Consider the following 14,685-nt stretch of genomic DNA (forward strand, 5'->3'; position numbering starts at 1 on the left):
AACTCCAATAAGTTGGATAAACATTATTTCCCTTTCACAAAACCATGTTCACCATGCCTGATGGTGAGTGACTTGGAGGGGAACTTGCAGGTGGTGGTGTTCCAATGTAGCTGCTGCCTTTGTACTTCTAGATGGGAGTGATCATAGGTTCGGAAGGTGCTGCCTAAGGAGCCTTTGTGATTTCCTGCAGTGTATCTTATAGATGGTAAACACTGCTGTCACTGTGCATTGGTGGTGGAGGGTTTGAATGTTTATGGAAGGGGTACCAATCAGGTGGGCCGAGGAATGTTTGAGAACTCTGGGTTTAGAAGGATGAGAGGGGATCTTATTGAAACTTGCAAGATACTGCGAGGTCTGGATAGATTGGATGTGGAGAGGATGTTTCCACTTTTAGGAAAAACTAGAACCAGAGGACACCATCTCAGACTAAAGGGACGATCCTTTAAAACCCAGATGAGGAGGAATTTCTTCAGCCAGAGGGTGGTGAATCTGCGGAACTCTTTGCCACAGAAGCCAAATCACGAGTGTCTTTAAGACAGAGATAGATAGGTTCTTGATTAATAAGGGGATCAAGAGTTATGGAGAGAAGGCAGGAGAATGGGGATGAGAAAATATCAGCCGTGATTGAATGATGGAGCAGACTCGATGGGCCAAGTGTCCTAATTCTGCTCCTATGTCTTATGGTCTTATGAGCTGCTTTCTCCTGGATAGTGTTGAGATTCTTGAGTATATTGGAGCTGCACCCATCCTGACTTGTGCTTGTAGGTGGTGGACAGGCTTTGGGGAGTCAGGATGTGAGTTACTCACCTCTGACCTGCTCTTGTATGACTAGTCCAGTTTAGTTTCTGGTCAATGGTAACTCTAGGACGTTGATTGTGGGGGATTCAGTGATGGCAATGCCATTGAATGTCAAGGGACAATGGTTAGATTCTCCCTTGTTGGAGATGGTCATTGCCTGGCACTGGTGTGGCGCAAATGTTCCTTGACACTTGTCAGCCCAAGCCTGGATATTGTCCATGTCTTGCTGCATAGGCCCACTCCCCTGCCCTATCCCTGTGACCGCCATCTAACCTTTAGACACTGAGGGCAATTGAGCATGGCCAATCCACCTATCCTATACATCTTTGGACTGTGGGAGGAAACACACAAAGACACTGGGAGAATGTACAAACTTCACACAAGCAGTCCACCAAGGTTGGAATCAAACTTGGGTCCTTGGCACTGTTGGGCAGCAGTGCTAACCACTGTGCTGCTCTGGACTGCTTCAGTGTCTGAGGAGTCAAGAATGGTGCTGAACGTTGTGCAACCATCAGCGAATATCCCCACATCTGACATTATGAAGCAGCTGAAGATGGTTGGGCCTAGAATCTACCCTGAGGAACTCTTGCAATGATGTCCCGGGACTGAGATGACTGACCTCAACAAACACAACCGTCTTCTTATGTGCCAGGTACGACTCCAACCAGCGGAGAGTTTTCCCCCGATTCCCATTGACTCCAGTTTTGCTAGGGCTCCTTGATGCCATACTCGGTCAGATGTTGCCTTGATTCCAAGGGCAGTCACTCTCACCTCACCTCTGGAGTTCAGCTCCTTTGTCCATGTTTGAACCAAGGCTGTATTGAGGTCAGGAACAGAGTGACCCTGGTGGATCCCAAACTGAGTAATAATAATCTTTATTATTGTCACAAGTAGGCTGACATTAACACTACAATGAAGTTACTGTGAAAAGCCTCCAGTCGCCACACTCCAGTGCCTGTTCGGGTACACCGAGGGAGAATTCAGAATGTCCCATTCACCTAATAAGCACATTTTTCGGGATTGTGTGAGGAAACCGGAGCACCCGGAGGAAATCCACGTAGACACAAGGAGAACATGCAGACTCTGCACAGACGGTGACCCAAGCCGAGAATCGACTCTGGAGCAGTGAAGCAACTGTTCTTACCACTGTGCTGCCCGAATGTCAGTGAACAGGTTATTGCTAAGTAAGTGCTGCTTGGTAGCACTGTTGATGACCCCTTCTATCACGTTAACAAATGATTGAGAATAGACTGATATGGCGGTTATTTGCTGGGTTGTATTTGTCCTGCGTTTGAGTACAGACATTTCCACATTGCCGGGTAGATGCCAGTGTTATAGCTGTACTGTTCCAGCTTGGCTAAGAGCACTGGTTCTGGGGAACCAGTCTTCAGTACTGTTGTACTCTTACTATCCATCTTTATCTTACCAGCTAGCTTTCTCTCATACTCTAGTTGTTCCCTTATCAATCTTTTTGTCATTCTTTGATGTTCTTTATATTCTTTCCAATCTTCTGACCTGCCACTCATCTTTGAGCAAGTATACTTTTTCTTTAAGTTTAATACTGACTTTAACTGTTTTAAGTTAACCACGGAAGATGGGTCCTCCCCTTGGAATCTTTCTTTCTCGTTGGAATGTGTCTCTTCTGTGTTTTCTGCAATATCCTTTAAATGTCTGCCACTGCACCTCTGTTGATCTATCCCTTAAGCCCATTTGCTTTAACTAGCTCAATTTTTGTTCCCTCCTAATGGCCCTTATAGAAGGTTAAATATTAGTCTTGGGTGCACACTTCTCTTCCTGAAACTGAATGTAAAATTCAATCCTATTATGACCACTGCTACATAGGGATGTGTTCGCTGTGAGGTTATCAATTAACCCTATCTCATTGCTCAATACTATGTCTAGAATAGCCTGCTCTCTGGTTGGTTCCAGACTGTGCTGTTCTTCGAAATGATTCCAAAAACCTTCTATGAACTCCTCATCTCATCTACATTACCGTTGCCCATCTGATTTTCCCAATCTATATGAAGATTGAAATGCTCCATGATTATCGTAACACCTTTCTAACAAGCTCCCGTTATCCCCCACTATCGGTCCATGCCACCTTTGTCAATCTCCACCTATCGCTGTCCCTCTATCCAGCCCCACCTTTCTCATCTACAATGCACCCTATTACTTGTTCTTGAATATTATTTACAGATGTGATGCAAAATAAACATTTAACTCTGCTGCCATACTTTTGGAATCCTTATGAATCTGTCAGAAGGAATCCTTCAATGGCCCGATACATTCTTTAATGGATGTCTAACTCCTCAAATAACTTAATAACATCTTCTCCAGTAATTTTTCATTATTCTGATAGCTATTTTTAGTTCCCTTAATTGTGCAAGGTATAGCCTGTTTCATTATGAATTATATTCGTTTAAATCGTAAATGTATTTTTGCTTATGCCTATTTGTCCTTGCACACAATTGGTTCGCCACTTTGCTTTCATTTTGCCGTGCTTTTTTAATCCTTGGGAAAATATAGAATCATTGAAAGGTCTCCTTCTGTGAAGTATTATTCTGTCAGTCCCGCCCCCCTGCTCTTTCCACATGGACCTGCAAATGATTTTGTCTTGTAAGAAAGCATCCACCTCCCTTTTGAACGTTGCTATTGAATTAGCTTCCACCACTCTGTCAGACAGATCATCATAAAGCGCTCAGTAAAAATAATTCTCATCTGTCCCTGGCTTTTTTTTGTTTGCTATCTTAAACCTCTATCCTCTGGTTACTGACTCTCTTGCATGTGGAAACAGTGGCTTCATGCTTTTCTTTGCTTAAGAGTGGTTAAAGACTATCCATTTCTTCATTTCTTCTCGGCTTTGATTTCCTAATAGAACGTCCATTCAACTTTTTCCCAAGTCTTCAGCCATCTTTGTAAAAGTAGCCCTCTTGGAATCATAAATGAGCATTGGATTAACAGTCGCTTTTGCTTGGCTAATAAGATTAAATCTAATTATATTGTGCACTGTTGGCCAGATGTTCCCCCACACGGAAGTCTTAATATAGCACTTGGGTGACTCCAAAAAACTAGATCAAGCATTTGATTAACCCAAGTCTCATGCTGTGTTGTAGCATACTGTGTGGGGAAATACCTCTCAATGTTAGTTATTGTGAGATAACTGCACTGACAGGTTTATAACAAATTCCTTTGTCAGCTATTTTAAATTGGGTATTAACCTATTTGTTTTAATGCACTAATGTACTGATATTGCACAATGCATTCATCCCATTGAAGATGTTAAAATTATTTTGGCAATCGATGGATATTGACCTGTACTGTGCCATGGAAAGATTGCGCCAGAAGCTTTTGCTACCCCTCTGCGCCACTGCTGTGAGTCCTTTATAATTGCCACCGAGGAAGATTTTGTAATATAAAGAAAAACAGTATGTGGGGATTGACAGTAAAAGTGACATCTAGCAAAATTTCCTTGGTGTATTATTTTGATGTGATTTTAACGCAATCTTCTCTTTCCTCCTCCATCCATCACAAGTAAGTAAAGCTACAAAAGCTACAATGTTGTGCCGCTTTTGATTACAAAGTCCACTCCAAGGGAGCTGCAATCACTTGTCTCTGACTGGGCTGGCACGATAATTATTATAAAGAGCAAATATGCACAAGTAGTCAGCATTTGAAAAAAAGCCTAACTCATCAACTGAAAGGGAATATTGAGAAGAAACTTTTTTAGAATGAAAATGTTGAATCAGGCAAAGCTATCAGATATAGTTTCTGCATGGAATCGCTAAACCAAATTAACTAGCATGGTCCCAGTTTGATTCTAGGTATAAACGGAATTATCTGGTCTCAGGTTGATGGGGAAGCGGTGGAGTAGTGGACTAGTAAACCAGAGACCCAGAATAATGCTCGGGGACACAAGTTCAAATCCTGCTGCTGCAGACGGTGAAACTTGAACTCAATAAAAATCTAGAATTAAAAAAGCCTAATGATGACCATGAAACCATTTTCGATTGTCTTAAAAACCCATCTGGTTCACTACTGTCCTTTAGGGAATGAAATCTGCCCTCTTTACCTGGTCTGGCCTACATGTGACTCCAGACGCACATCAATGTGGTTGAGTCTTAACTGCCCCTTCAAGGGCAATTAGGGATGGGCAATAAATGCTGGCGCAGCCAGCGACGCCCACATCCCATGAACGAGTTGAAAAAAAGGGCACCGAGGTGCATTTTTGTCAATGATGTTTTGCCAATTTTTGGGTTCTTTCTATGTCTGCACAGAATTTAAAGTTAGGTAACAATGAGCTGATTTCTCAAGCTGTCAAGAATAGATATTACAGTCTGGTTGATATTTTCACTCTGGAACCTAGTAGAGATGGGCATAGTTGAGGCAAGTGTTGGTGCAGAGTGTTTATTGCCATTATAGTGTAATGACCTGTTTTGCAAACTTGGACAAGTTATTTTCCTTGGGACAAAGAAGGCTGAGGGGTGACGTGATTGAGGTGCACAAAAGTATGAGTGAAAGTGATAGAGTGGACAGGATTAATTTGTTTCCCTTGGTGGTGAATTCTAGACCGGGGGGGGCATAGATTCAAGATAAGTGGCAGAAGGTGCAGAGGGGACATAAGGAAGAACCTTTTTACGCAAAGGGTAGTGGGAGTTTGGAATTTGCTGCCTGAGTTGGTGGTGGAGGCAGAGAACCTAAACTCTTTTTAAAGGTACCTGGATTTGCACCTTAAGTGCTTTAAGCTACAGGGCTATGGACTGGGTACAGGAAGGTGGGATTAGAAAGGGCGACTGGGTGTCCTCAGGCTGACACAGACAAGATGGGCCGAATGGCCTCTTTCTGTGCTATAACTTTTCCATAATTCTATTTAAAAATAAAATTCCAATTAAGGGGCAATTTAGCATGGGCAATCCACCCACCCTGCAGATCTTTGGGTTGTGGGGGTGAGACCCATGCAGTCAGGGGGAGAATGTGCAAACTCCACACAGACAGTGACCTGGGGCCGGGATCTAACCCGGCTCCTTGGTGCCATGAGTGATTCTATGATTCTGAGGTCGGGTGAATATTAACAACAGGAATAAAATAAAGCAATCAGGAAGGGTTCAATAGAAAGAGAAAGGTGATAAGTGTAAGAGAGGGCTAATGGAATGAGCTTCTTTCCTGCTTCATTAAGCAATGTGAGAGCCTTTCGAAAATAGGAACAGTGAACTTTGTGCTTAAGGAGAAATTAAATTTACAAAGGGAAAGAATTGTCTGCGTGCCAGAGTTGGTGCGGAGAAGGAAACTGAACTTCTTAAAAATAGCTGCAACAATGGTAGAGGTATGCGAGTTCCACAGAAATCCAAGGATATAGTGGTATCCACAATGTCAATAGATAAATAAGGAATAAATGGGTGGCAGTTGGATGTATTTGATAATGGTGTTGAAGGCTGTGGCAAAGGGTCTTGAAGAGTTAAGGAAACTGCTTTCAAATGAGCATTCTAACCAGTGATTAGCAGAATTTATAAACAGATACTTTGGCTCAGAATGTAAGAGACTGATCCAGATTCTAAGTGTCACAGGTTGTTTTTCAATAAGGAAGCATTACAGAAGGCAAGATTGAAGTAAGAAACGGTCCCAGTTTTGATTGAAATTGAGATAGGAAGTGTTCCAAGCCAAGCAAAATAGCACCTCTTATTTCCCAATGTGGAATTCAGGGTCAGAAGAGTGAAAAGGCAGCATTTGAGGCAAAGAAGTGCTGCAAAAATGCTAACAACTAATTAACGGCACTAAATCAATGGAACCGGCATGTAGAGTATGATTTGTTGCAGATTATTCTGCAAGAGGCAAATGTAGGACAAGGTCAGAAAAGGCCATTGTTGAGAAAAGAGAGACAATGAATGAATTAAAATTGGTGAAAAGGATAAGGTCAAGGAAATTAGTGGAATTACAGGGCTGATGAAGGATAAGAGAAGGTTGATTGAATTTGAGATAATTAAGAATAGCCAAAGGTCTAGCATGAATGCAAACCGGGAGATCAGATTGAAAATATGCAGGTCGACCTTTTTTGGATTAGAAATTGGAGCAGAAAATCTTCAAGGGGGGAGAAATCAAGAGTAAAAATTTGGGTTTCATTGTGAAATGATAATGAGGGTGAATCATCCAGAAATGAAAGTGAACTCCATTGAAGCCTGAGAAGATGCTATTAATATTATTACATACTTGTCATGTGAAGTGCATTGAATGCAACCTTGGTGTAGGCGTTAGCACATGCGCACAGTAAACCTACTCTAAACCTGATCATGATACACATCAGCAAGTAACACTGATTTGACACCAATGTTCCATTTTGGAGTTCGACAGTCCAGCCAATGCCTTCTCCTTAGCTTGTGCAGTTGAATGTGTGTTAAGCAGGAGAGACACCCCCACCTCGCCCCGACTATCAGCACTTATTAAAGAGACCATCAAGTATTCACAGGTTACCTGCTGGTTGATTTCTCCTGGCTGTTGCTACAATTCTGCATATTTTCAGTTCTTTCCATAAGGTGTTTCAAAAGTGTACAAGCAGTGGTGTAGCAGGTGCTGATGTATTTGGATTTGGGTTTATTGTTCCATGTACCGAGGTCCAGTGAAAGGTATTGTTCTGCATACAGTCCAGACAGATCATTCCATGCAGGAAAAAACATAGGACATACATTAGATGCACAAGGTAAATACATAGACACAGACATCAGCTGAAGCATTCAGAATGTAGTGCTACTCCGTAGAAAGATGTGTGGAGAAATCAGTTCAGTCCATAAGAGGGTCATTCAGGAGTCTGGTAACAGTGGAGAAGAAGCTGTTTTTGAATCTGTTACTGTGTGTTCTCAGACTTTGAATATCCTGCCCGATGGAAGAGGTTTGAAGAGAGAATAACTCGGGTTGGAGGGGTCTTTGATTATGCTGCCCGCTTTCCCAAGACAGCGGGAGGTGTAGACAAAGTCAATGGATGGGAGGCGGGTTTGTGTGATGGACTGGGCTGTGTTCACGACTCTCTGTAGTTTCTTATGGCCTTGGACCTAGCAGTTGCCATACCAGGCTGTGATGCAGGCAGATAGGATGCTTTCTATCGTGATAATCTGTAGAAAGAAATTGGTAAGAGACAATATGGACAAATTTCCTTAGATTCTTGAGGGAGTACAGATGCTGGTGTGCTTTCTTGGTCATAGTGTCGATGTGGGTGGACCAGGACAGATTGCTGGTGATGTGCACACCTAGGAATTTGAAGCTGTCAACCATCTCCACCTCGGTATCATTGATGCAGCCAGGTGCATACGATAATTTGTTTCCTGAAGTCAATGACCAGCTCATTAGTTTTGCTGACAGTGAGGGAGAACTTGTTGTCAGCACACCACTCCACTAGGTTCTCTATCTCCCTCCTGTGCTCTGACTCATGTTGTTCGAGATCCAACCCACTACGATCATATCATCAGCAAACTTGGAGATGGAGTTGGAGCCAAATTTTGCCACACAGTCATGTGTGTATCGGGAGTATAGTAGTTTCTTGCACAATCTTCTGCACAAACCTATTGCTCACGCACATGGAACTAAAACTAAAAGAGAAATCATTGACTACAAAATCTAGGACAGACTTGAGGAAATAGGAAAAATGCAAAGGAGAGTCAAGAACAAGAAGATATGTGGTAAGCGGTATAAAAACAGGAATCATAGAGTTACACATTACAGAAGAGGCCCTTGGGTCCATCGATTCTGCACCGGCAAAGCTGCATTAAATCTACACGAATCTCACTTTCCAGCGCTTCGCTGGGTGCTTGAAATGTCATAACATTCGAGGCTAGGGCCTTTCCACAGTAAATGCACTGAAGCCTACTTGTCACAATAAGCGATTATTATTATTATATTATTATGAGCCAAGCACTTTTTAAAGGTTGTGAGCTTTCCCGCTTCTACTACCCACCCAGGCATGCATTCCAGACTCCCACCACCTACTGGGTGAAAACAAATATTTCCTCAAATCCCCTCTAAACCTCCTGATCCTCACCTTAAAATCATGCCTCTTCGTTCTTGACCCTTCAACTAAGGGGAATAGCTGCTTCCGATCCATCCTGTCCAGACCCTTCATAATCTTATATACTTCAATCATGCCCCCCCCCCCCCCCCGCCCCTCCCTCAGCCTTCTCTGCTTTAAAGAAAACCACCCAAGCATATCCAGATGCTCTTCATAGCTCAAATGCTCCATCTCGGGGAACACCACGGTGAATCTCCTCTGCACTGTCTTCAATGCAATCGTATCCTTCCATAGTGCGGTGACCAGAACTGCACACAGTACCTCAGCTATGGCCTAACCAAAGTTTTGTACAGCTCCAACATAACCTCTTATAATCTATCCGTTGATAAAGGCTAGTATCCTGTATGACCCCTTAAATACCCTATTATCCTGTCCTGCTGCCTTCAGGGATCTGTGGACAAACACCCCAAGATCCCTGTGTTCCTCTGAAGTTCCTAGTGTCCTGCCATACATTGGGTTCTCCCTTATCTTGTTACGCCTTCCAAAGTGCATCATTTCACACTTTTCAGGGTTAAGTTCGTGTTATCAGCAAACTTACTTATCATCTTCTCCCCCCGGCCCCCACATTCTCATCTGTATCATTTAAATATATATCATGAACAATAAGGGACCTCGCACCGATCCCTGTGGTATGCCACTGTACACCAGCCTCCAGTCACACAAACGGCCTTCTACCACCACCCCCTGTCCTAGGACTAAACCAGTTTTGGATGCAACTTGCCAAGTTATCCTGGATCCCATGTGCTTTTACCTTCTTTAAAAGTCTCCCATGATGAGACCTTGTCAAAGGCTTTGCTAAGATCCGTATAAACTATATCAACTGCATCACCCTCATCTACACGTCCGAATATGGGAGTAAACTTGCAAGTGATATAAAAAGCATCCAATTTTTTAGACTGATATTGTGAAAATGACCGTGGTCAGTGTTAGCTCCTTGACAACCGATATTGATGATATTGCCAATGAAATTGAGGAAATAGTGGCCTGTTGGCGTATTATTTCTCATCAATATTTATAGGAGAGGAAGAGACTAATATGCCAGAAACTTTCCCCGAACAGGCGCCGGAATGTGGCGACTAGGGGCTTTTCACAGTAACTTCATTTGAAGCCTACTTGTGACAATAAGTGATTTTCATTTCATTTTTTCATTTTTCAGCAGCTTCAGGAATCAGGGATAGGGTCTCAACAAAATTGATGTAAGTGTAATGAAGTAAATAATGATGCGAATGAATGACGTCCCCAGGACCAAATGGTTTCCATTCCACAGTTTGAAAAGTAGGTGGGAACGTCACAGACTCAGCTGCATTTATTTGTGCTGCAACACTGCAGGGAGCATGTCCTGCTCACCCGCAGATGCATGTCCCTGACAGTGACATCCCAGGCAGCCGCCTGCATTGAAATGAGCAAACACAGCAAAGAAAGCTCAACACACTTGTGGTGCCCCCCCCCCCCCCCCCCCCCCCAACCCCACCCCACCCTTCTGGTGATCCTCCCTACTTTCTCACATACCCTGCTCCCTCCCACAGCCCTTCACCTCTTCCTTTTCTGCTGGTTCACTTCTGGAGCAGACGATGGGGAATGGAAAGGAGAAACACAGGGAGGAGTGGGGGCAGCGGGAGGAAGCAGGGGCAGGATTAGCAAAGGAAGTGGCGAAGGGCAGAAGGGGAGGCATAAGTAAACGGCAAAGGGAGCAGGCAGTGAGTGGGAGGAGGTGGGGGGGGGGGGGATGTGAGTAAGGAGCGAAGAGAGCAGATAATTTGTGGGAGGGAGCGGGAAGAGGCTTCAGGGTGCACAATGGTGATGTAAGCAACTGGAGAAACCGCGTATATGCCAGTGGCCGGGACCTCCTGATTTTATAGTGGCTGGTAGACCTGTCAGAATTTCTCCACTTGAAGAAGATCAAGTACACCATCCGAGGGACAGATGAGGGCTTCCACAAACATGGGGGGGCTATTAATCAAGAGCTGTTTGAGGCTAATATTGACCAGGAAGGGGGGGGGAGAAGAGAGGACGGAAGATGCACACAAGGGAATGGGGCAGAAGCGGGGGTGGGGGATGGGGGAGAGAAGGGAACCACAGGGTAAAGCATGGGGGAAAGGAGAAGAGAAGGGGCCACACAGCCCCCCCCCTCCCAACAATAAAAACGAAAAACCATAACAAAGAATTTGAACGCAGTATGTGACGCCAAGGGTAGATGGCAACACTAATAGTGAAATTAAGCTACCAACGAAGGAAAGGGGGGGAGGAGGGGATGGTGGTGGTGGGGGAGGGGGGGGGGGGGGGGGGAGGTAGAAGGGGGGACCTCATGTAAAAATCATTGTAAATAAGAAATGACTTTATTTGTAAATACCAGATACACTTGAGCTGTTACTCTGTAAAAATTGGAAAATACCAAGAAAAATATTTTTTAAAAAAACTATCTATAACTGTTGTCAACTGCCCCAGCAGCATCGGACATACCCATATCTACCGTCACAGTTTCTGAAGTCAGATTGGCCTTTTTGAAAGTGAACCTTCAGAAGGCAACGGATCCTGACGGGGTCCCTGATCGTGCACTCCGATCCTGCGTGGACCAACTGGCAGATGTATTCACTGGCATCTTGAACCTCTCCCTCCATTCCAAATTTCCCACCTGCTTCAAGAAACCACCATCAGGCCGGTGCCAAAGAAGAACCAGGCAACGGCTACCATTCGATGGCCTTGACATCGATCATTATCAAGTGCTTCGAGAGGTTGGTCATGAGATGCATCAATTCCATACTTCCAGACTGCCTTGATCCACTGCAATGCCAACCAGTCCACAGTAGACGCCATCTCCCTGACCCTACCCTCATCCCTGGAGCAACTCGACAACAAGGACTCCTACGTCAGACTCTTTATTAATTGACTACAGCTCTGCCTTCAACACCATAATCCCAGCCAAGCTCCAAAACCTAGGATTTGGCTCCTCCCTCTGCAACGGGATCCTCATATTCCTGACCCATAGACCACAATCAGTAAGGATAAACAACAACACCTCCTCTACGATAGTCCTCAATACTGGGGCCCTGCAAGGCTGCGTACTTAGCCTCCTACTATACTCCCTATACACACTTGACTGTGTTGGCAATATCTGGCTCCAACTCCATTTACAAGTTTGCTGATGACACGACAGTAGTGGGTCGGATCTTGAACAACGATGAGCTAGAGAACTGAGTGGAGTGGTGTAACGACAACAATCTCTCCCTCAATGTCAGCAAAACTAAGGAGCTGGTCATTGACTTCAGGAAGCAAAGTATCGTACACACCCTGGCTGCATCAATGGTTTTGAGATGCACCATCGAAAGCATCCTATCTTGCTGCATCACAGCCTTGTACGACAACTGCTTGGACCAAAATCATAAGAAACTTCAGAGTTGTGACCACAGCCCAGTCCATCACATGAACCCGCCTCCCATCCATTGACTCTGTCTACACCTACCCGCTGTCTTGGGAAAGCGGGCAGCATAATCAAAGACCCCGCGCACCCGGCTCATTCACTCTTCCAACTTCTTCCATCAGGCAGGAGATACAAAAGTCTGAACATGCATTAACAGGTTCAAAAACAGCTCCTGCGCCACTGTTACCAGACTCCTGAATGACTCTCTTATGGACTGATCTGATCTCTTCACGCATCTTCTCCACTGAGTAGTACTACACTCTATATGCTCACCCTTTGCCTGTGCCCATGTATTTACATTGTGTATTTATGTTATGTATGTGGTATCTGGACTGTACAAAGAACAATACTTTTCACTGTACCTCGGTACAGGTGACAAAACAAATTCAAATATCCCTCTGCAGACTTTGTGTCCTCTGTACACTTTGTTCTGCCACTCATCTTAGTGTCATATGCGAACTTTGACTCATTACAGTTGGTCCCCAGCTCCAAATCATCTATGTATATTGTAAACAATTGTGGTCCCAACATTGATCCCTGAGGCACACCACTTGCCACTGCTGGCTAACCTGAAAAACACCCATTTATTCCCGCTCTTTGCTTTCTGTTAGTTAACCAATCCTCTATCCATGCTAATACATTACCCATAATGCCATGCACCTTTATCTTATGCAGCAGCCTTTTGTGAGGCAGCTTGTCGAATGCCTTCTGGAAATCCAGATACACCACATCCACCAGTTCCCCATTGTCCACCATGCTCGTAATGTCCTCGAACAAGAATTCAATTAAATTAGTTTAACATGACCTACCTTTCGTGAATCCATAATGCATCTGCCCAATGGGTCAATTTCTACCCAGATGCCTCGCTATTTGTTCCTTGATGATAGATTCAAGCATTTTTCCCACTACAGAAGTTAAGCTAACTGGCCTATAGTTACCCACGCTTTGTCTACCTCCTTTTTTAAACAGTGGCGTCACTATTCTGTTTTCCTATTTGTCAGAACCACCCCAGAGTCCAGGGAAGTTTGGTAAATTACCATGAGCGCATTTGCTATTTCCCCCGCCATCTCTTTAGTACCCTGGGATGCATTCCATCAGGGCCAGGAGATTTGTCTACCTTTAGCCCCATTAGTTTGCCCAACACTTCCTCCTTAAGTGATAATGATCATTCTTAGGTCCTCACCTGCCATAGCCTCCTTGCCATCAATTATTGCCATGTTATTTATGTCTTCACTGAGAAGACCGACACAAAATACCTGCTTTGACAAAGAGTCATCGGACTCGAAACGTTAGCTCTTTTCTCTCCCTACAGATGCTGCCAGACTTGCTGAGATTTTCCAGCATTTTCTCTTTCGACACAAAATACCTGTTCAATGCCTCGGCCATTCACTCATTTCCCATTATAAAACCTGTGCCTCACCAGTGCAGCTGCTGGCAGATGAAAAGTCTTTCTCTCTCCACTGATGCTGCTAGACCTGCTGAGTTTTTTCAGCATTTTCTGTTTTTAATTTTTGTGTTCAGAAGCGATAGAAGGCAAAGCAGAACAAACTGTTTCCCAACATGCGTCCTGTTCATTTACAAGTTGAATGATTTCAAATTGAAGTTATAATGAGCTAGTTGTTATGCTGGTATTTCACACACATTAACATTCTCTCAGATTGTGTCGCTCCATGGTTTCTCCTGTTCTGCAGTTGGAAAAGCTGTATTAATCATGGAGAAAATGAAGTATTTGTATTAAAAATCCAACAAATTAGTTCTGTATAAATAGAATACCTGAGGAGTCATGATTTAAAAAAATGGTATTCTACTTCAGAAGTACAAATATTTTGTAATTTTTGTATTTGACTAATTTTGGAGAATTTTCAATGTTCTAATTGTTTTAACACAAGTTACTTGAAGTTTTTTTAATAACTATGGACAACATGGCTATTTTCATTTACTGTACACCGTGTTACGTTCATGGGAGCAATGAACCATTTTTCTGGCGATATACTCAGTCCATCCAGTCAACTAAGTAGTTTGTAGCTCGATCCCACCATGATCAGCTGTGTTTATTCATTGTTTTTAAAAAAATTTAGAGTAGCCAATTATTTTTTTTCTTTTCCAATTAAGGGGAAATTTTAGCATGGCCAATCCATCTAATCAGCACATCTTTGGGTTGTGGGGGTGAAACCCACGCAGACACGGGGAGAATATGCAAACTCCACATGGACACTGACCCAGGGCCGGGATTCGACCCCGGGTCCTCAGCACGGCAATCCCAGTGCTAACCACTGCGTCACACGCCGCCCTCGTGTTTACTCATAATTTAACACGCACGATTTAGATAGCCCATGTCGCCGCATTTACCTTTATAAGACATAATTTCTATTTGCTCTGTTAATTACTGGTTCCCTTTATAAGTGATTCAACAGGTTTTGTT

General features: G+C 43.7%; 1 protein-coding gene across 3 annotated transcripts in view; it reads left to right on the plus strand.

Annotated features, from left to right (window-relative positions):
• The window catches only part of afg1lb (AFG1 like ATPase b), a 267,168-nt gene that overhangs the window by 110,135 nt on the left and 142,348 nt on the right, over window positions 1-14,685 (plus strand). The gene's annotated exons all lie outside the window — the stretch shown is intronic.

This window comes from Scyliorhinus torazame, chromosome 4 (assembly GCF_047496885.1).
Source record: "Scyliorhinus torazame isolate Kashiwa2021f chromosome 4, sScyTor2.1, whole genome shotgun sequence".
NCBI lineage: Eukaryota > Metazoa > Chordata > Chondrichthyes > Carcharhiniformes > Scyliorhinidae > Scyliorhinus > Scyliorhinus torazame.